The 22,422-nt window shown below is 42.4% G+C and overlaps 1 protein-coding gene across 8 annotated transcripts in view; it reads right to left on the bottom strand.

Annotated features, from left to right (window-relative positions):
- Positions 1 to 22,422, bottom strand: part of Foxp1 (forkhead box P1) — a 622,100-nt gene that overhangs the window by 408,418 nt on the left and 191,260 nt on the right. The window contains exon 1 of one of the 8 annotated variants that reach the window (XM_050149371.1): positions 14,994 to 15,010. The exons of the other annotated variants lie outside the window; for them this stretch is intronic. The gene's annotated coding sequence lies outside the window, so the exon portion shown is untranslated. Of the gene's footprint in view, positions 1 to 14,993; positions 15,011 to 22,422 lie in introns of those variants that run through there. 8 annotated transcript variants of the gene reach the window in all.

The following is a 22,422-nucleotide window of genomic DNA, read 5'->3' on the forward strand; positions in this document are numbered from 1 at the left end:
TTCTTTGACTAGTCTGACTTAAACATGATCATCCAGGGCACCAATAAACACATCTGTGGTTTTTCTGAACTGTTAACAAAACTGTATAGTTGCAAGGTTTAAAAATACCCTTTTCTACGTGTTTCTAGTCCTAACTAAAACTTGTAATCAGTTTCTATCTTAAATTAAATTTCTATTTTGGTCTGACAAATTTTCTTTCATTTTATGATGATTATAATCCTAAAATATTCATATAATAATTTAAAATGAATAACTTTTTTAAAAGGTAGGCCCACATCTATTAAAGGAATGATAAAACCAGTGCTACTCCCAATGTGGTTCATCACAGAATGTGCAATTCAAATTAAATATTTCAACAAATGCTGTCTGCCACTCAGGATAAAGAATTCTACTGAATACTGCATATGACTTTGGATTTTTATAAAATAGCAAAACAAGTCTGAGCCCACATAGATCACTTTGGGAATGAGAGTGTCATTACAGGCAGCAGTGCTTAAAAGTATGTACTCGTGGACTCACTGCCCAGGATAGACCTATAATTCTAGAAGGGCCTAAACAGCGCACCACATGTGGGGAGCAGATTTAGATGGCTGGCTGGTTTTTAAGTACATTTTAGCCAGTATCCAGAGCCAGTCCCAAGTAGCCCGACTCTCCGACTGCTGCTATTTCCGAGGGCAACTACAGAAGGTGGGCACCCAGTGTCAGCATCTCCATTCTCTGCACTTCCAGGAAGTCATGGCTGCCCCATCATGACCTGGCAAATACTGTCCGTCTGTAGCTGTGACTGGCTAGGTGCTCATCAGATCCAGTTCTTGTTCTAAGCAGAAAGCTGGGTTGGGTGCCTTGTCCCCTTGCCAGCTATGTTGTCACCAAGTCCTGGGCCAAACAGAGCGAGGTAGGCTGTGCCACCTTCTGACTCTCAGCACTCCTCACCCTGCATAAGGCACTCTCTTATCCACTGATTGAAGGTCTAGAGACGGTGGGACTTCCTACCAACTGAGGGGAGTAGTATTACATGATGTCTTAAATCCAGGGCCCTCAAGTACATGCAGATCATTTCACGAAGACTTCAACTCACACCACGAAAGGATACACAGAACAGAGCCGTGTTCAGCAACTTTACTCCATCCTCAACAATTAGTGGCAGCTTGAGGGTGCCTGGGAAGCAGAAAGCACTGTGTGAAGTCTCTCAGATCCAGGAATGTTTGTGACCAGGACCAGTAGTGCCTGAACAATCTTTTTATTTCTTTATTCTTGGTTCTGATGATTGCTAAGTAAGTGCTATGCTACCTCTCTGAACTTTATGGCATGATTCACACTCATTCATTCATTCATATGTATCTCCACACCTATTTTCTCTTCTTTTCCCTCTCCCTTTCTTTTCACTCTTCTTCTCTATTTGGTCTTCCTCTTCCTTCTTCCCCTCTTTCCTCTTCTTTATATCCCCCATCTTTTCCTCCTTCCTTCCTTCCTTCCCTCCCCCTTTCTCTTCACTGGCTAACACTGAACTCTGGATCTCCTATATGCTGGGCAAATGCTATACGACCAATGTTAATTTTTTTGTCTGCCTTCCTTCCCTCCCATCCCCATTATTATTTTATCTTCCCTCTCCTGGTAAGAACGAAACCCAGGGCCTTGTACTTGTTACCCCCACACCTACCACTGTAACACAACTATAACATCTCCTTGGCTTCACCTTCAATCTCTGGACAACCCTATGTAAGGAAAGCACTACCAACTGACAAAATGCAACCAACGGTAAACCCCTAAAGATACTCTGTGGTTGCTGTTACTGGCTTCTCTGGCCAACTAAGAATTAGAAAGAAGAAAGAACCATCAGCCATCATATTCTTTTTCTTTATTTTTATTTATTTATTTATTTATTTATTTATTTATTTATTTATTTTGGTTTTTTGAGACAGGGTTTCTCTGTGGCTTTGGAGCCTGTACTGGAACTAGCTCTGTAGACCAGGCTGGTCTCGAACTCACAGAGATCCACCTGCCTCTGCCTCCCGAGTGCTGGGATTAAAGGCGTGCGCCAGCCATCATATTCTTAAGATGTACTAGACATATATCACCTCACCTCATCTTTATATAAGCCAGCCAGTATGGTTCCCTTGGGTAGATAAGAACAGAGCCTTCTACAAAGTGAAATGTGGGCTCCCACCACCATACAACTGCTCCAGCTGTGAGCCCAGCTGAGTACACCTGCCTTTCACAGACAAACTTGCAGAGAACATACACCTCCTGAACATGTTCAAGCTTTGCTTGAAGGAAAAAAAAAAACACTGAATGATATCTACCTAATTCAAATACCACTTTCACTACATCAGGAGGGAAATTTTCAGATGCTCAGAGCAGAGACAGTCAGGAAGATCTACAGAGATTAGGAGAAGCAAGAAACAAGGAAGAGGGATTTCACAAGTTCTAGGTGACTTTAAAAAGACCATTTCAATAAAAGGTAAATATCCATTCAGGCTCTTGTGGAGTAATCATTTTCTACATCTTCACTGTTAATATATTGAATGCATAAAACTACATTTTACTCACATTTAAGAATGAATTAGATACGGTGATTCATGCCTTGGATTCCAGCATTCTGGAGGCAGAGGCAGGAAGATCTTTATGAGTTCCAGGCCAACCAGAACTCCGTAAAGAAACCCTGTCTTATACAGATGATAGATAGACAGATAGACAGACAAAGGTTTGGCCAACTTTTTTCCATTAAAAAAAAAAAAAAGAAGAAGAAGAAGAAACAAATGCAGTGAGTTTCTTGGGATTTGCAGCCAGGCATCCTCTCTGACAACTGCTCAACTGTGCCATTACAGTAAGGAAGCAACCAGAAACACGGTATAAATAAATCAGTACAGCTGTTTTGCAATAAAACTTTATTTAAAAAAAAGTCATCGAAAGGGAAGGCTTGGTCCAAGTGCCACAATTTGCTTACTTCTGCCATTTAGCTGGTATTTTGCATATCCATTCAACCGGAACACACAAGATTTCCTCTAGCATAATAGGAAACAGCTCTGGCTAACATTTTCATGCAAGATCCCCGAGTGCCAGGAATACATTCCTGATGTAAAGAGGGAGCAGCCTCAGTGTGACAAAGGTTCGGGATATGACAGCTGGGAGCTCAGCTTCCAGCCTTCTCTGACCCACTGCAAGGCTCCTCCCCCATGCTCATGAGCCAGAGAGCATTGGCTGGAACAAAACCTTAAGCAACATTTCCAACAAGACCCAAAGCTTTTGCTCTCAGTATGGTCAAGCTCCTGTGTTGATGGAGGGAAACTGAGACCTTACAGAGACCTTCTATAAGGACTTCATTTTTTTTAAAGCCAAAATAAGAACTACACACACTTTAAAAAATCAGAGCAATCCTAAGTTCTAAGAACGAGGAATGATACCGTCTCAGACTTTCAAAGGCAAACAGAAAGGCTCTCCAAATTAGAACCAAACTGCTTTCCTGGATTGGCAGGGTGTTCTTTGTTAAGTGATTTCAGAGTAGTAGCAATATGACCAGTCACTGGACACACAGGAAGAAAGCATATCCAGTGCACTCCCCTGCAGTTCACGGAGAACAGCAGAGACTCAGATACATAGCAGAGAGAAAAATAATGCTAAGAATCTGTATCCCAGTTATGTTTTATATTCACATTGATGTGTACAAGATGATTTGAGACACAAAACGAATACATTCTTAGGAATCTGTTTTACCTAAACCATCAATCAAAACTGGAACAGAAACAAGTGAACGACAGTCCAGCCTGACAAAGGGATATTTTGTACTCATTTAGAATTAATCTAGAAATGGAGATGGTTCTGACGTGACATGAAAGAAGCAAGGCAGGAGAATTAACCTGCAGTAATCCGTAAGCATCTAAAAACACACTGCAAGAAAGATCAGAAACCAACAAATTAACAGGGTTTGCCTCTGACAGAAAAGATTCGACAGGAGTTTTCTTTACTATTTTTAGTTTTCAAGATTTTGCCAAAACAAAGAAATATTAGCTAAACAGTTTTAAAATCCTGTCTGAGAAAAGCGATTTATGAATGACCTGTAACTGGCTTTGCAGCAGACTGGAAGTGTCTTGGGTACAGACAGGACAATCTGTCACCTCTCACACATCGGTGTTGGGTCTCCTTAGGAATTCAAAGAGCTTTCCCTGAAGCAACGAGATAGGCTATCTGACTTCATTACAATCCCCTTAATGAGTGTCCATAAATAAATACAATTCTTATGTTTTAAGACTTTCAGAGAAATTAAATCATCTTGTTTAGAATCAGATTGCTGTGGATTAGACCGTAAATAAAATGCTTAATACAGAATTCTACTTTCTCTGTCCATGTTCCATGGTAGCACACAGTAATTTGTCTTTTAATAACTTCAAACAATTCAGAGTCATTTGCTCATTAAAAACAAAATACGTCTTGCTCACGAGGCTCAGCATTTCATAAATATTTAGACCAAATACACTGTCTGCTTTCAACCAGAAATAGCAGGTTCCTGATTGATAAGAACACTGTATGCAGGAGAAAGGAGGAGACCCCACACACACCCCCAAAACAGCTGGGAGAAGATAATATGGTGGCCACTCACAGGATTTTTGCAGGCTCATCACCACCCATCTAGGGCCCCCATGCTCTCAGAATAGAGCCCCAAAGCCAACCTGTGACTCACAAGCCCCAACATGTTCATTTGAGGCCCTTGCAGACACCCTAACCTCCAGCTTGGCCTCATATCTCTCCTGGCAAGCCAAGCTTCTCTCTGAGGGAGGAATGGAAAAAGGGAGTGAGGGAAGGAGAGGGAAGGATCAAGGAGAAAAGGAAGGCTAGGTGAAGATTTTAAATTCTATTTTGAGAACCATTTTGGTGAAAAAGACAGTGAGGAAACAGCAGATGAAACCCAGTATTCTGCACATGCTAAACAAGAATCTTATTATTGAGCTAGGTACCTATCCATCTTTTTTTTTTTTTGCATTGTTTTTATTGAGCTACATATATTTTTTCTCCACTTTCCTCCCTTCTTCTCCCCTCCCCTCTACCCTCTCCCATAATCCCTATTCTCTGAATTTACTCATGAGATCTTGTCTTTTTCTACTTTCCATGTAGATTAGATCCATGGGTCCTCTTTCTTGTCCCGATTCTCTAGGATTGTGAATTGTAGGCTGCTTTTTTCTTTGCTTTATGCCTAAAAGCCACTTATGAGTGAGTACATATGATATTTGTCTTTCTGGGTCTAGATCCATCCATTGGCTGACAAATTTCAAGATGTCATTATTTTTTTATGCTGTGTAGTACTCCATTTTGTAAATGTACCACGTTTTCCTTATCCATTCTTCAGTCGAGAGGCATTTAGGTTATTTCCAGGTTCTGGCTATGACAAACAATGTTGCTATGAACGTAGCTGAACACATGTCCTTGTGGTATGATTAAGCATCCTTTGGATATATACCCAAAAGTAGTATTGCTGAGTCTTGAGGAAGGTTGTTTCCTAATTTTCTGAGAAATCACCATACTGAAATGCACTCCCCAGTAATGGAGGAGTGTTCCCTTTTCCCCACAACCTCTCCAGCATAAGTTGTCACCAGTGTTTTTGATGTTGGCCATTCTTACAGGCCAAGATCAGAGTTGTTTTGATTTGCATTTCTCTGATGGCTAAGGATGTTGAACATTTTCTTGAGTGTCTTTCAGCCATTTTATATTCCTCTGTTGAGAGTTCTTCTATTCGGGTCTATACCCAAATTTTTTATTGGATAATTTGTGCTTTTGATGATCAATTTCTTGAGTTCTTTGTATATTTTGAAGGACAGACCTCTGTCCTATGTGGGGTTGGTGAGGATCTTTTTCCATTCTGTAAGCTGCTGATTTGTATTTTTGACCGTGTCCTTTGCTTTGTGGAAGCTTCTCAGTTTCAGAAGGTTCCATTTGTTAATTGTTTCTTTCAGTGTCTGTGCTACTGAGGTTATATTTAGGAAGTGGCCTCCCGTGCCAATGCCTTCAAGTGTACTTCCACTTTCTCTTCTATGAGGTTCAGTGTGGTTGTTTTTTTTGTTGTTGTTGTTGAGGTTTGATCCATTTGGACTTGAGTTTTGTGCATGGCAATATTCATTCTTCTACATAGATTTTTATTCTTCTACATGTTGATATTCAGTTATGCCACAACCATTTGTTGAATATGCTCTCATTTTTGCATTTTATATTTTATGCTTCTTTGTCAAAAATCAGGTGTTTGTAGGTGTGTGGATTAATATTCTGGTCTTTGATTCAGTTCCATCATTCTCCTGTTTGTTTTTATGCCAATACCAGGCTGTTTTCAGTACTATAGCTCTGTAGTAGAGTTTAAAGTCGGGGATTGTGATGCCTCCAGAAGTTCCTTTATTGTACAGGATTGTTTTGGCTATCCTGGGTATTTTGTTTTTCCATATGAAGTTAAGTATTGTTCTTTAGAGGTCTGTGAAGAACTTTACTGGGATTTTGATGGGTAATGTATTGAATCTGTAGATTGCTTTTGGTAAGATTGCCATTTTTACTATGTTAATTCTAGCTATCTGAGAATATAGGAGATCTTTCCATTTTCTGGTGTCTTCTCCAATTTCTTTCTTCAAAGATTAAAAGTTCTTGTCATAAAGGTATTCCACTTGTTTGGTTATGTTATGCCCAAATCTGTGAAGTTCCCACAAAAGCCAACAAGGTGACCAAGTCCCGTATGTAAAAGCAAAGAGCCTTTATTTTAATCAAGTTTGCAAACTTGGTCGCTCCGCATGTCCAACATATTGGAATAACCAGAGAGCCCCGAGCTCAGAATATTAGAATAGGGGTTTTATAGTAGTAAAGGTGGGGGTGAGGGGTCTCTGAGGTTCAGGACTCCTGATTGACTGACATTTGTCTAGGGGTGTCCTGGTGAGTGTGTTTTGGCAGGTGATCCTATCTACAGCATTTGGAATGCCAGGCATTTCCTTTGAATGGTCTGTTCTTGGGTGGAGGTTGGGTAATCTCAATTTATGGTTACTCCTGCAACCAGGCATTGCTTCAGGTTAAACTACTGAGGCTCAAGCCACTTATTAAATTTATCGATGGCCAAGTTCTACTCTGGCAGGTGATAATGGTTGGAAGTAAAGAACTTCCTTTGGGTGACCTGCCCATACTTAGCTTATCATGGCTGGCCCCCACAGGTTAGAGTTACTCCAAGGTATTTTATGTTATTTGTGGCTATTGTGAAGGGTAATGTTTCTCTGACTTCTTTCCTAGCCCATTTATCATTTGTGTAAAAGAGGGTTACTGATTTTTTTTTTTTTGAGTTAATCTTGTATCCTGCTACATTAGTGAAGGTATTTATGAGTTGTTGAAGTTTCTTGATAGAATTTTGGGAGTCCCTTACGTAAACTATCATATCATCAGCAAATAGTAAGAGTTTGACTTCTTTTCTGAGTTGTATCCCCTTGATCTCCTTCTGTTGTGTAATTGCTCTAGCTAGAACCTCAAGTACTATATCGAATAGATATGGAGAAAGTTGATAACATTGTCTTATTACTGATTTCAGTGGGATCACTCTGAATTTGCCTCCATCTAGTTTGATGTTGGCTTGTTGTATTTTGCCTTAATTATGTTTAGGTATGTTCCTTGTAGCCCTGCTTTCTCTAAGACCTTTATCATGAAGGGATGTTGTATTCATCAAAAGCCTTTTCAGCATCTACTGAGATGATCATGTGTTTTTTTTTTTTTTTTCAGTTTGTTTATATGGCAGGTGTAGTAAGGAACAGCGGGGCTGCGTCTGTATTCTTTTAAACACTGCTTGGCCCATTAGTTCTAGCCTCTTATTGGCTAATTCTCACATCTTGATTAACCCATTTCTAATAATCTGTGTAGCACCACGAAGTGGTAGCTTACCAGGAAAGATCTTAACCTGTGTCTGTGTCGTAGAGGAGAATCATGGCGACTGCCTGACTCGGCTTCTTTCTCCCAGCATTCTGTTCTGTTTACTCCATCTACCTAAATTCTGCACTATCAGGCCAAGCAGTTTTCTTTATTAATTAACCAAAGAAAGCAACAGATAGACAAATGATACTCCCACACCAGGTGGATTACATTGACAGATTTTCATATGTTCAACCATTTCTGGATCTTAGGGATGAAGAGGACTTGATCATGGTGGATGATTTTTCTGATGTGTTCTTGGATTTGATTTGCCAGTAGTTTATTGAGTATTTTTGCAACAATACATTAAGGGAGATTGGCCTGTAATTCTCTTTCTTAGTAATATCTTTGTGTGGTTTGGGTATCAGGGTAATTGTAGCCTCATAAAAAGAATTTGGCAATGTTCCTTCTATTTCTATTGTGTGGAACAATTTGAGGAGTATTGGTATTTGTTCTTCTCTGAAAATCTTGTAGAATTCTGTGCTGAAACCATCTGGTCCTAGGCTTTTTTTGGTTGGGAGACTTTTGATGACTGTTTCTATTTCTTTAGCAGTTATAGGTCTATTTAATTTGCTTATCTGATCTTGATTCAATTTTGGTAAGTGATATTAATGCAGAAAATTGACCATTTCCTTTAAGTTTTCCAATTTTATAGATTACAGGTTTTCAAAATATGACCTAATAATTTTCTGGATTTCCTCCATGTCTGTTGTTATGTTCCCCCCTTTCATTTCTGATTTTGTTAATTTGGATATTATCTTTCTGCCTTTTGGTTAGTTTGGTACCTATCCATCTTATTAGTTTTTTCACTTCTTCCTAATTTATTTAAAATTTGAGGCAGGGTCTCACCAAATTGCCAAGCTGACATGAACTCACTGTATATTCAAGTCTTCATCACCAAGTTATTTTCTGTCCTCAACATGGACATGGACAAGGACACATGCAGACATACACACATACACAATTTAAAAATAAAATACATTAATAAAGCCTATCATTCTTTCTAGCTTCCGAAATGCCAAAGATACTTAGCGACAAGTAGGCTATCTTTTTTATATAATGTATTTATTTTTATTTTATGTGCATTGGTCTTTTGCCAACATACATATCTGTGTGAGGGTGTCCAGCTTCCCTGGTACTGCATGGAGTTACAGACAGTTGTAAGTTGTCATGTGGGTACTGAGAATTAAACCCAAGTCCTCTGGAAAATCAGCCAGTACTCTGTAACTGATGGACCATCTCTCCAACCCCCTGAGAAGTAGGTTATCAAAACAGAAATCATAGACCTTTGTTTTAATCAACCGTAAGAGTTCACACCACAATGACACGGAGAGTGGGGCCATTATGAAACAATTAATTCCACTTTGCCTTCTCTCTAGTCACAGCAGAAGGCTATAGTGGCCGCTTGCCCTGGAATGTTATTATTTCTGGCCAAGGAGCTGTTTTCTGGCTGTTCAGGAACTCACCATGTAGACCAAGCTGGCCTTGATCTCAGGGACATCTACTTGCTTCTGCCTCTGAGTACCCGGCTGGCAAGGCACTTTCCCAGGGCTTACCATGTGCTAACACGATGTTGGAAGTGGGACCTGCTGGAATTTGAGACAAATGAGGTCTCTGTGCTCTCAAATCTACATCTACCGGGAGGCATTAACAAAACCATATGGGAATGATTAACACAGACTTGACCCCAGCACAGGTCAGAAAAGGCTTTGCACGAGGAATAACCCACAAGGCATTAAAGGCGATTGGGAGCTGGGAGGGTGGACAAGGCTGTGTGGAGAGCAGGGGAGCATGTGTGGAACTGCTAAGAAAAGCAGACACACCAAGCACAAACATTGGTATTAATCTTTTCTGTAGAGTGACTTCAAAAATATGACTGGAGTGGAGTGGGTAGATTGTAAGAGCCCAAGATCAGGGAGGAACCGAGTGGAGCACTGTCCCCTGGATCTGACTCGACGCTGCAGTCACCAACTCAACACAGTGCACACGATTAAACCAGTGAACATTTTAGAATGCAGGGGAAAAGGGTTCACTGAGGAGCTGTGGACAGGCGATGGATTCAGGGAAGGTGAGTTAGTTCTCTTAAGGGGGAGGCTCCTGGAGGTGAACGATGCTCCAGTGGATGGCCCCACCCCCAGAAGTATGTGATCGACACAAATTGGGAATCCATAGGTTCTTTAAAGAAAAGACATGAAGTTGGGGGGGGGGGTCAGAGAGGTAGGACAGATGTAGGAGGGGTTGGGAATAATTACAGCAAAAATATACGAAATCTCAAAACATTAATAAAAATATTTTAAAATTTTAAAAGAAATGATATATAACTGGGAGTGTCAGGATTTTCAAACCCCAAACAAGGACAGATTGACTGAGTAAAAGAGACACACTTTTACATGCATGCAAGTGGCATGATAGGATGGTGTCACTTTTCAGCACTGACAGGGAAAAGGATATCACACTAATATGGCTTTTCTAAACTTTCTGGAAGGAAAATTAGAAGAACAGCAGCAGCAAAAGAAGCAGGAGAATCAAAAGTGGAAAAAGAACGAGAGCAGTTCGGGACCCTGAACCACAGCATTTGTCCTTCTTAGAGGTCCACTCCCTCCTTCAGACAGAGATCGCTATCTTCAACCAAAGAAAGCAGGCTTGAATTCTTCCACTGCACAAAGGCACAAGGAGCTAATCCCAGAGCCCTAGGTCCTCCCCCCCCCCCCCGTGCCTGGAGCCCCTCTCCATTGTCTCACTCTTCTCCATTAAGAACTGGAGTTTGGGGAGTGCTTGGTGACTCAGACACTGAACACTGAACCCCACCCAAGGCACCAAGTCCCACTGACCCTCAGCTCAATGGGAGCTCCTTAAGGCTAGGCCCCAGCTGCAGGTTCTGACTCACTAAGGCTACAAGGCAGCCAGGAGACTTAGATTTCTCAGTTCCAGGGACACTGACAGTGGTTCAGGATCCAGGCTCTGAGGACATCCTCCCAGGGAGGGATGCTTCATCACTTCTCAGAGCATCACTGTGCCTCACCACACTCATGACAGGGGCACCTGCTTCAATCAGAACCAGCAGAGCTGCGTGGACAGCTTTCAGGCTTCTTCTCATCTCAGGATACCAGTGCCTCTCCTTCCTCCTTTCCCTCCTTCGCTCTCCCCTCTCCCCACAACTCTTAGGATTCCAGAAACCCCAAGCCACTCCCCAGGCAGCCATTGTTTCTGGAACCTGATTTGGAAGGCTTTGGTAGTAACACTCACCTACCAGTTTGAAGATGAAACTCAGCAGCCTTTGGCCATGGCACGTAGGACCCTAATGACACCCCTGTCCCCAGCCCTCTCATTTCTCCATCCCCAATGCAGCCACTTGAACTTTTCTGCTACCCCACAATAGAGGCTTGATCCTTAGTCATCCTCTCTGCCTGAAGGTACTTCTCTACTTCTCCTGCATTTATGGGGCCGAGTCTCCAAGTCTACAGATCTGAAACCATATCACTGTTGACAAGAGGCCTCTGGGACCAGACTGAGGCCTGTCCGTCACCTTTGCGAACTGTCCCTGCATCCTGCTTCTCCACCTCCCTCACTCCTCTGTCTCCTCCTATTAGATGGCTGCTGTGTACCCTGCCCCTGCCAGAAACACAGCAATGACTGGCACCCAGCAGACCCTGGGGAGACGGCTGCAGAATCGATACATCACTAAGACAATTACTTGAAGCTGTAACAAACGACAAGCTGCAGAGAGATTTGCAATGACACGAAACTACAGAAACTGAAGTAGGTTGAGGACCAGAAGATCGATCTTCCTTTGTTGACTCAAGAGCAATCTCCAAAGAGACCCACCCTGGTCTCTGCGAGCCATCTCCTATGGTGTCTTCAAGATGGCGCCTTTAACCTTCAACTTCCTCCGCAACATCACCCATTCATGGTTCCAGATGCAAGAAGAAAAGCAGAGCCTCTCCACCCTGGATGGCTCTAAAAACCACTTGTAAGTATTCTATATTAACCACAGTTTGTAATTTTGTCACAGGTGTTTGACTACAAAAGGGACAAAGCCTTTTAAGACAGTATGTGTGTGTTATGCCACTGTGCATATTCAGGACCACGCCTAACAAGCTGCCAGAGAGCCTTTTCTTTCTGAGCCGTGGAAGCCAGAAGAGTTCATGTGACATCATTTTGCTAAGGGCATCCTATATGCTCTAAAATGTTCACGCCTTAAGAAAACTTCAATACAGCTTATCATGGAAACTGACACCAAGAACACAGGAAAGGAATCCAGATGGTGTGAGCTATACCTGGCAGGTCAGCTGAACACAGGATAAACACTCTAGCTTTGTAAGGCAACCAAGGCACTGGTTAGAAGTTCAAATGAGGAAGGGAACATGAATAATGTTCATACCTTATCTAGTGACTTTTCTATACCCTCAGTAGAAGTCACTGCTGTACTTCACATGGGTTTTGTGTGTGTTGCGGGTGGTGTCTGGAGCTGATTTGGGTTTGGAAACTGATTCATGTCTTGTGCGGCCTTGAGAGGGTCACACCTCTTCTCTGACACATGTCAGAGGGACAAGAGAGTAAAACCAGGGATCTCAAGAATTCCTTAGAGTGCCTACACTCCCAGAATCCATGGGTATCTCTGGACATACATCTTAGGTGGGAGGCCACAAATAAAAAAGAAGCTACCTCCCCTGTTTCATCATTCAGTAAATTCCAGCAATGCTGCCACCCCTCAGCAGAGAGTGAAGGGCCAGGGAACAACACTCTGGTTCCCCGGATCTGTTCAAATAAAGTTCTGTTTCCATATACTGCAGGAGGGTGAGTTGATGTAGTAATTACCTGTTACTCTTGACAAGTAAGGTAATTAATGTAGCAAAATACCGCCGCAATGTGTGTAAATTTAGACCACCATAATTAAAGCACCCGTCTGTTCAACAAACTGTTCAATTAAGAAAAAAATATTGACGGTGTGCTTTTTTAAAAAAAAAAATAAATAAAAAACGTATGGAATGAATGACTCTCCATTGGTTGACATCCCATTCCAGAACACTTTCTCAGCAGGGGACACACACACAAAGGACTGAACTCCACACACTGAAGAACTTAGGAACATGAATGACGAGCACAAGAATGCCTGTGACAAAGACTGTGATTAGAACTCCATTCAGTGAAAGTCTAGTCAGAAAGAGAACTCAGGGGCATCTCTGAACTCTCAAGCTACGACAGAAAGCAATAAGCTGACAAGATACAACTGGGCTGCTCTTCAAGTAACAGGGCCACCCTCTGGAACCATAACATCAACTACGACTGTCTGTCTACTGGCCAGTTTTAGAAAGCCTGGCACTAAACAGAATGTGGGCAAACCAAACAGCTGCCAAGTCCCTTGAAGGGAACCCGAAGAGGACAGCTAGCTGGCCCTTCCCACTCAAGATCTCAGCTCTTTCCATCCTGCTTTAAACCATCTGCACACACATGAGGTAGTAAATGACCAGCAAAGATCAAACCACAGCCATGCTAAGACCAAGAAAAGAGAAGAATCCGTTAGTTAGCATATAGCTCTAAAAGACCATTACTTTTTAATATATTTAGACAGAAGAAATAAATACCGGAAAAGTTGAAGGGCCTGAGCTAGAAAAAAGGGGGGTGCTCTTTAAAGAGGGAGAAGGAAGAAGTGGGAACTAAAAGGAAAAGGGAAATAAGGAGAGGAGAAAGATAAAAGCAGAACTTGGAACCAGGCAGTGGTGGCTCAAGCCTTTAATCCCAGCACTCAGAAGGCAGAGGCAAGCAAATCTTTATGAGTTCGAGGCCAGTCTGGTCTATAGGGCAAGTTCCAGGACAGTCAGAGATACACAGAGAAACCTTGTCTCAATAAACAAAAACAAAAAAGCATAATTGGGCAAAGAAAATGTCTCTGTGGAGAAGGTATTTGCTGAGTGGCTGTGAGGACCCATCCCCAGCACCATGGAAATCCAGAGGAGGTCAGTACTCCTCCGATTCCCAGCATTCCTACGACATGATGGAAGGTAGAAACAGAGAAACCTCTAGCTAGCCCAGCAAACAACATGGCCAACAATAGGCCATGCTGCAATTGAGGTGGAAGGAGAGGACAGAGAGACACCAGACTGGGTCCTCTTACCTTCACAGGCATGCACGCCATAGCACACATGCACCGACCTGCACCCACGCATCAACACGCACCTACAAATAGACACACACAGTAAATATGTGCACAGACAGACATTTAAGGGTGAATAAGAGAAGAGCGGGAAGTTCAAAGATAGAACTGAAAACAGTCTGATGAGAAAAGGAAATGCTTGTGTTTCTGGTGTCACGTCACGGTGTACGCACATGTTGTTATGGTCTGTAGGACCCCGGGAGACGCGACTAAAATGTACCTTCAAGTCAGTCCTTAGTTTATTGGATTAAGCTATGTCCTATGTCCTAAATGTTCCCTGAGAACTTGGAAAGTTCCCCAAGTAAAGAATAAAGAGTACGAGACACATCCCAGCTGAACACTTAGGGAAAGGATGCCTTCTCCAAGCACAATACTCCAGTTTCACACTCGGGGAACAGATCAACCCCACTGACTGAGAGGTAAAACAAAAGCGCTCCTCTACAGATATGAACAAGAACACATGCATAAGCAGAGACGAGGACTGCAAGGGAGGCTCACAATGCGTACGCCACAGCATCACATGTGTACATCCTGGTATCACATGTGTATACGACAACATCACATGTGCACCCCACAGAATCACATGTGTACACCATGGCATCACATGTGTACACCACGGCATCACATGTGTGCGCCACGGCATCACATGTGTGCGCCACGGCATCACATGTGTGCGCCACGGCATCACATGTGTGCGCCATGACATCGCAATGTGCACACCATGACATCCCTGGATGGCTAACTTTTAAAATGATTAATTTAAAAATTAGCACTTGAAAAACAGCCAAATATCATACTAGGGACACTAAATTAAGAAACACGATTCGGGGAACTGATACAAGTTCATGGACTAAATATTATTAATTTTTTAATTTTCATGTGCTCAAGAACCATCCACAGAAATACAAATTAAACCCCTGCTCACCTCTCAAGACGAGTTTGTGTGGTGTGCCTTGGAGAATGGGGTGGACCGGATGAGACACAATCCCCATGGGCTCATGTATTTGAACACTTGGTCCCCAGCTGGTGGCACTGTTGGGGGGAGGTTACAAAACCTTGAGGAGGTGGAGTCTTGTTGGAGGAAGCATGCCCTGGCGGTGAGCAGTGGGGGGTTATAGCACCATTCTCCTTCCTGCTTGCTGTTTCTGCTGTGAGAATGAAATGTCATAAGCCAGCCTTCCGCCCCTGCTGCCATGCCGGGTCTTCTCTTCCCCTAATAATGGGCCCTCTCCTCTATCTCTCAGTAGCTTGTTTCTGCCGTAAGTGGCTTTTGGTGGCGGTGTTCATCACAGCAATGGCATAGTCGCTAACACAGACAGCATCCCATGGGCCACTGCAACACTGAAAAACACCATTCAGCCAGCTCGCCTAAGTGCTACCGGTCATCCATACAGAATGTCCGGCCTCACAAACAGTCAGCTAAGGCACAGGGACAGTAAGGTGATGTGAGTGACATCCCCAAAGCTGTGCTACAGAGACAATTTATTCTCCCTGGGATGGGCTAAAGACATCTCTAGTCCCCAGTAAAGCAATTTACGCAGGTTACCTCGGTGCTCTATTTGCCGGACAACTTAAGTGTTTACAGTTTTGACTTTGGCCTTGGAACTCTGACTGCAAAATAACCAGGCAAACTAGTGAGTGTTCCAAAGCAATGGTAATGAAAATTGCTAAAGAATCACCCAAATTAGGGGAAAAAAATATCAAAGATCTGATTTCATACACTTCCCCCCACCCCCTGTGGTTGATGCCGAGGATTGAACCTGGGGCCTCATGAATGCTAGGCAAGCACTCAACCATCAAGCTCTATCTGTAGCCCCAAATATCTGATTTGGAATCTTAGCTTCATCACTGAGTAGAAATACCAACTAGGAACCTGTGACCCTACAAAGCCCACGGGGCTCAAATGGCTGGCTGTGCATAGGATTTGCTTTATTACAAGACCAGACTCCAGGGAGACAGCATCGCCATCTCCAACTCCTAACTTCATATAAAGCAGATCTTAATTTAACTCTCTCTGACCCCTCCGTGGTGTCACACCACGGTTCTCTTTCATCTCACGGAATTGGAGGACACGGGAACAGGAGGCTGAGTGGCAGAGGTCATGCACATATTCCAGATGTAAAAACTGTGAGGAAGTTAGGAGAAAGAGAAGGTGAAATAGAAAAAGAGAATGCAAAAATCATCTTGATGATGCCTGCCATATGTCCCGGCTGCTTTTAACTAAAGAAACTCATAAAAAAAAAAAAAAAGAGGAAAGCAAAACTGCAGACAAGCAAGATTCTTCACCCTCTTCTGTTCCTACAGTTACAAAGAACTAGTAGCCGGAGAGATGACTCTGCAGCAGAGTCCACACAGTTCTTGCAGAGGACCCAAGCAGTAGAAGTTCCCAGCACCTACACTGGGTGACTCACAACCTATAACTGCACCTTCAGAAGATCAAGGTGCCTCTGCACTTGCATGTACACATGAACGATCACACACACACACAAACACACAAACTAATAAAAATAAGTCTTTAAAAAATTGGAAAGCTAAATGACTTGGGAGTGAAAGAGTGCGCCTGGGCAGATAGATGTACAGATGTACAAGGTGTTAAAATGAGTTAGTATCTCATGAGTTTGATCCCAGTGAAAACTATTCAGAGAGCACAAATTCTGATCCTACACACATGCACTCACATATGAACTTTGTGTCAAAGCGCCTTTTTATATGTGTGAAAACTATGTTAAGATAGACTACAAATGTGGAGAGGACGAATACATCACAGTACCTTTAACTCCAGCATTCAAATGCCACCTCTTATCTTTGCCTAGACAGTAAGCAGACTAATGCCTTGGAGTGCTTTTATTTAATTAGTTATATGCCTGTCAATTAAGGGAGCATTATTTTTATGAGTCCAACACTGTTAGAAACTTTTCTGTATTATTTAAAATCTGATAAACTATAATGTTTTCATTTCTATAATAAGGTAGGTGCTTTCTTATTCTCATCTTCAGATGACAGGATCCAAGGTTAAAATATTAAAAACCTTCCCTGAGTTCAAAAGGCTACTAGGTAGCTGAAATGGACTGGAAAGCAGCTCTTGTCTTTAACTTGGGGACAGCACTACCAACAATACGCCACCGCTAAGGTTGCTTAGCTCACCTTAATCCATGAGAGCAAATCCCCTAGGAACACAACCTTGTTTTAAGAAGCTGTTTTTCACATAAGAATACTTTTGAGCTAGTTACATGAAGACACGATTTGGGGGCTATACCAATAACTGACACCCAATGAATGCTTCGTACAAATGGGTCCTGGCTGCCGATCGAGTGTGAAGACGTGTGTGTGTGACTACAGAGGCAGATAAGAGAACACTCAGCATCTAGATTTCTATACTTTCACTCTCTATCTCCAGCTGTGAGATGAAGTCACACTGACCCAAGCTTCTTTATGCAGAATTTTGACAATAAGTAACTCCTAGGGTCTTGTTCAAACTATATGCAAACTGGAATTAACACAGGCTTAGGAGTGGTGGCAGCTTGACATGAGATTTAGCATTGGGCGCTCTACCACAAAGAAAGACAGAGGGTAGGGGGATAAGGAATACTCTAAGAAACCTGTAAAACAAAACGATGTGGCACACAGACACCCAAGAGGACAGGCACAGTGGCTAGGGGCTGACAGCACACAGCATCACACTGGCCGGTGCTGCAGAAACACAGGGGAGAGCAGGGCCCACTTGGCAAAACAAAGTTGTTGTTGTTGTTGTTGTTGTTGTTGTTTTGCGAGTTTCTTATCCACAAATTGTCTTTTCTTTCAAATCTATGTTCCAATGTTAAAATGAACCATTCTTTCAATCCTTCATTTCTTCTAACCCATTACTCATATTACCAGTTTCTATAGAGCCCTTCCTTTTATCTCTTTCTCATTTTCCTATGTGCTTAGAGATAGATAGATGCATAGATAGATAGATGATGATGATGATAGATAGATGATAGATAGATAGATAGATAGATAGACAAAGATAGATACATACATATATATGTACATAGGTATGCAGATAGATGATAGATGATAGATAGATAGATAGATAGATAGATAGATAGATAGATAGATAGATAGATAGATAGATACATACATACATACATACATATGTATATAGGTACGCAGATAGATAGACAGATAGACAGAGAGACAGACAGACAGATAGACGGATAGTTATATCTCCAACCATCAATATCTCCATGATGCTGGGACAAAACCTTTTTCCCTCTCACAACAAGAATAGGGATGGGATAGGAGGATGGAGAAATAGAGACAGAAGAAACCTTGCTGGGCACTTGCTGGTCAGCCAGAATAATGAATCAGCACCACATTCACTGAGTGACCCAGGCAAGAAATAGGGTGGAGCACAACTGAGGAAGACAGGGGACATCAACCTCTGATTCCCACACACATGAACACACCCACCCTCAGCCTAGCACACACAAAGTCACCTAGTAAAATCTAAATCCCCTTACAAGAATGGTTGGGGTATACTAGGAGGACTAGTTTATGACATGAAAAAGTACCTGCAAGTCTGTATGTATAGGTCGAGTTTTGTTGGGACAAAGCCATTCCCAATCGTTCATGTATCATTTCTAGCAGATTTACAATGACAAGGGTGAAATTAGACCATTGCAAATGAACTAATACGGTCTGTGAAGCCAAAAGTTCTCGGTGCTTGGCCTCACAGAATGAGTCTGAGAGCCCTGGTTTACACCACTGGACTGTCTTTCATCCAGCCACAGCTTACAACTGATAGAATTCTTTCTTCTGCAGAGCAGTGCACAGTCTTCTTGATAGAAAAACTGATTTATGCTCTAACGCATCAGAGGCATTAAGTGGATATAGAAACAAATGAAATAGGGCTGATATTTAGATAAAAATTGTGGAAACTATAAACAAAAGCATGAAGAATTCTGAATATGGTGAAATTTGAAAAATAAACAAAAAAGAAGGGAGCAGGCAGGGAGGGGCTGGGATGTAAAACTAAAGACTAAGTCAATAAGACACTAGATATACCAAGTCTGTCTCTGGAGGTCAGAATGGAGTCGGAAACGTGGACTCTTGCTGGGAGGGACAAAGAGGCCATCCAAGATCATCAGTCTGGGCCAGCCAGCTCCATCTGAGGAACAACAGATTCTTACTTTACACCCACGAGACCCTAACACACCAGCCAAGAATTCCAAGTCTGGCCACTAGGAGAGAATTTTATTAAGTGCAACCAGCACTGCGCATCAGATGAGACAACAGCAAGAGGCCAACAGAAGGACAAGGACTTCAAAGTTAGCATCTCTTGGCACTGGTACGTACCTGTGCCATCTAAGGAAGCTGGCTTGCTCCCTGTGACGGAACTGCTGCCCTGAAACGACACGCATCCAGCACCAACACGTTCTGCATCTCAGAAGTTCACATTACCATCGTCTACACTTACTTCCCTCAGCATCTGAGGCACACACGATGTTATTCCTGAACAACGGAGTTTCCTCCACAGTCTGACTATACTCTTTTTAGAAATCCTTCAGTAAAACAATCTCACGTTCTGTGTTTGCCTCTCCTGACTCTCAGTGAATATGCATCTTTCCTGTGGCCTTTCAGCTAAACAATTTTCCCCCAAGACAGAATTGTTTGGGGCGCTTCCGCTAACAACAATCTCTGTTGTTGAGTCATAGACATTACCGTAGTAGTGTTAAGATCTTTCCCTTTCCATATGATTAATGTTTTTTTAAACATGCTAGTAAAACTTACAATGTACCATATCTAAAACGAAACACTTCAAACACAAAATTTTACATTTTAGAAATAAAAACCTAGGTTGTAACAGAGTGTCATTTTTTTCACATCTGTATGGCATTTGAACTGGTCACCATGTCTCAGGTGATTTATTCTTTGTTTCATCTGCTATTGATTCAGAAGTCTGACAAGAGACTCTCAATTTTTTTTTTTAAACAGCAAATAATTCCTTTGAGGAAATCCAAGAGATCCCACCAAAACTGCTAAGTCACAGGGTCTACCTACCAATGCCAACAAGAAGAACTGATTGATTTGCAGAGCACAGCTCCCAAACTGCCTATCAGAGCTAACAGCTTGAAATGTTTATGGCCCAAACTCAAGGAACTTGACATCTGGTTAACCCCACAAGTCTCATCTTGTGCAAACAACTGAATGAACTTGAGACCTTCATAAACATAAAAAGAGCTCAATTAAAGCAACGTGTGTGCCAGAGCCCCTGACATCCTCTCCACACACCCTTTCCAAACAGGACCGGTTGACAGTGGGAAAGCAGCAAGACTCTGAAGAAGCTGACCCTCGTGCCACCCTCCCCTTGGCTGTGTCTAACACTGTTCATTGTGCTGGCCATGAGGAGGGGTCCGTGAGAGCAACCAATCCAGATGGGACTACAAGGGGTTTTTTTTCTGAAAATCTTAAGAAATATTCTGCTTAACATACTCAAGAATATCTTTAGCCTGGGATTTGCTAGGAAGCGTCTTTAGACTTCATACAGGGACGATGTAAACATAGGCCAGCACCATAGAAAGGTAAGCCGAATGAAAGCTGGATCAAGCTTCCCCTGCAGATTATTCTCTAAAGATGTATTAGTTCCAACGAGGGAAGCTGCATAAGCCAAGACTGCTGTTGCATGAAACACGCTAACCTTGATGTAACTACTTCAAAACCTATGTGATTACAGACCCTAAGCCCCAAAATACAGCTCCTAGGATTTGGAGAGCCCACATTAAGAACCACTGTAGGGGTGACGAGAGACCATGAGCATTTAAATTAGGTCTTAGACACAGGAGACAACTGATGCTCCTGCACAGAAAGCCTGGTGGATGCTTTTCCGAGTCTTCATAACCCTGGGTCAGAGACATCAGTGTGGAAACCCTGAAAGCTAACAACATCAGGAACCTGCTGCGTGTTCCTCTTCTAATCAGAAGATGGCCATGCCGGCTGACATTAATATGGCGAAGTGGCATGAGGAGATGGGCCAGCTGCAGGTGGCCCATACACAGCAAATGCTTTCAGCTCTGTGTTGAAAGACACCATTCATTAACATCCCTCACTTCCAAGGGAAAGAAGAAAGTTCATTATAACAGAAGGCGTGATTAAAGGATGACATATGGTCATCCCTTGATGTCCACAGAAGAATGGGATCCCTATGGGTGCCCCAATCCTTGTATGCCCAAGTCCCTTGTATAATATGGCCTTACAGAATTACAATCTGCAAGTGGTCCGGACATAGTCTTATGCATGTATCAAATTATCTTTGATTACAATTGTAAACATGAGGAAGGAACTGCTGTAAACTGCCACTACACTGTATGTTCAAGGAATAATGACAAAGAACAAAGCCCCTATCTCAAGATGATTTTTAAATCCTTTTCAATTGGGCGGATTCCTCAGGTGAGCATTCAACTGACACAGAGACCCACGGAAATGTGCAACTTCATATGGAATGTTAGAGACCTGAGCAAAGCCATATATATAATGCTATGTTGGGTCTAGAGAAATGGCTTCACAATTAAGAGCACTGATTGCTCTTCTAGAGGACCTGAGTTCGATTCCTAATATCCACATGGTGACTGACAACCATCGTTAGCTCAATTTACAGGGGACCTGGTACCCTCTAGTGTTTTCCATGGGCACAGTATGCATATGGTATATGAAGACAAAAAAAATCTATGCACATAAAATTAAAATAGAAGGGAAAAATTCCACGTGGCTGAAAGTATAAATTGCTTTTTTCAGGAGGTAGACTATTGTCTCAGTCTATAAAATGAATAGAGCCGGAGAGACACAAGAACAAAGACCTGAGTTTAGTCCACAGACTGTAAGTAAAAGCTAACTCTGTAATTCCTGGGTTAGGTGCCCAGAAACTGGCCAATCTGAAGTTGGCTGGCCAGCCAGCCTGTTAATGATCCCCAATGAAAGTGTCCCTTCAAACAGTAAGAAGGACAGCACCTAGAAACAATATCCAAGGTTGGCCTTCAGTCTACACACACACACACACACACACACACACACACACTCACACACAGGACAGTGAAATAGAAAATGAGAAGGGGGCCAAGAGAGAAATATCTATGAAAAATACTGGAAACCAGGCCCATCACCTTGAACCAATTAAGTTGTTTGATTAAAGAAAGTGGTGGGAAAAGATGCGCTGCGAAGGACCTGATCTAACCTGGAATAAAAGTGTCCCTCTGCAAACTCAGCTCAGCTTTGGGCACACTTAGGGGAGAGGTGGGAGTGGGAAAAAGAAGTTCTATCGTTGAGGGGTCCTCAGGAGAAGAGATGATTAGTCCTGAGGTGCCTAGACAGGCTGCTGG

Source organism: Alexandromys fortis, unplaced genomic scaffold (assembly GCF_014885135.2).
Source record: "Alexandromys fortis isolate MF-2015 unplaced genomic scaffold, M_Fortis_MF-2015_v1.1 scaffold_48, whole genome shotgun sequence".
NCBI classification, from domain to species: Eukaryota; Metazoa; Chordata; class Mammalia; order Rodentia; family Cricetidae; genus Alexandromys; species Alexandromys fortis.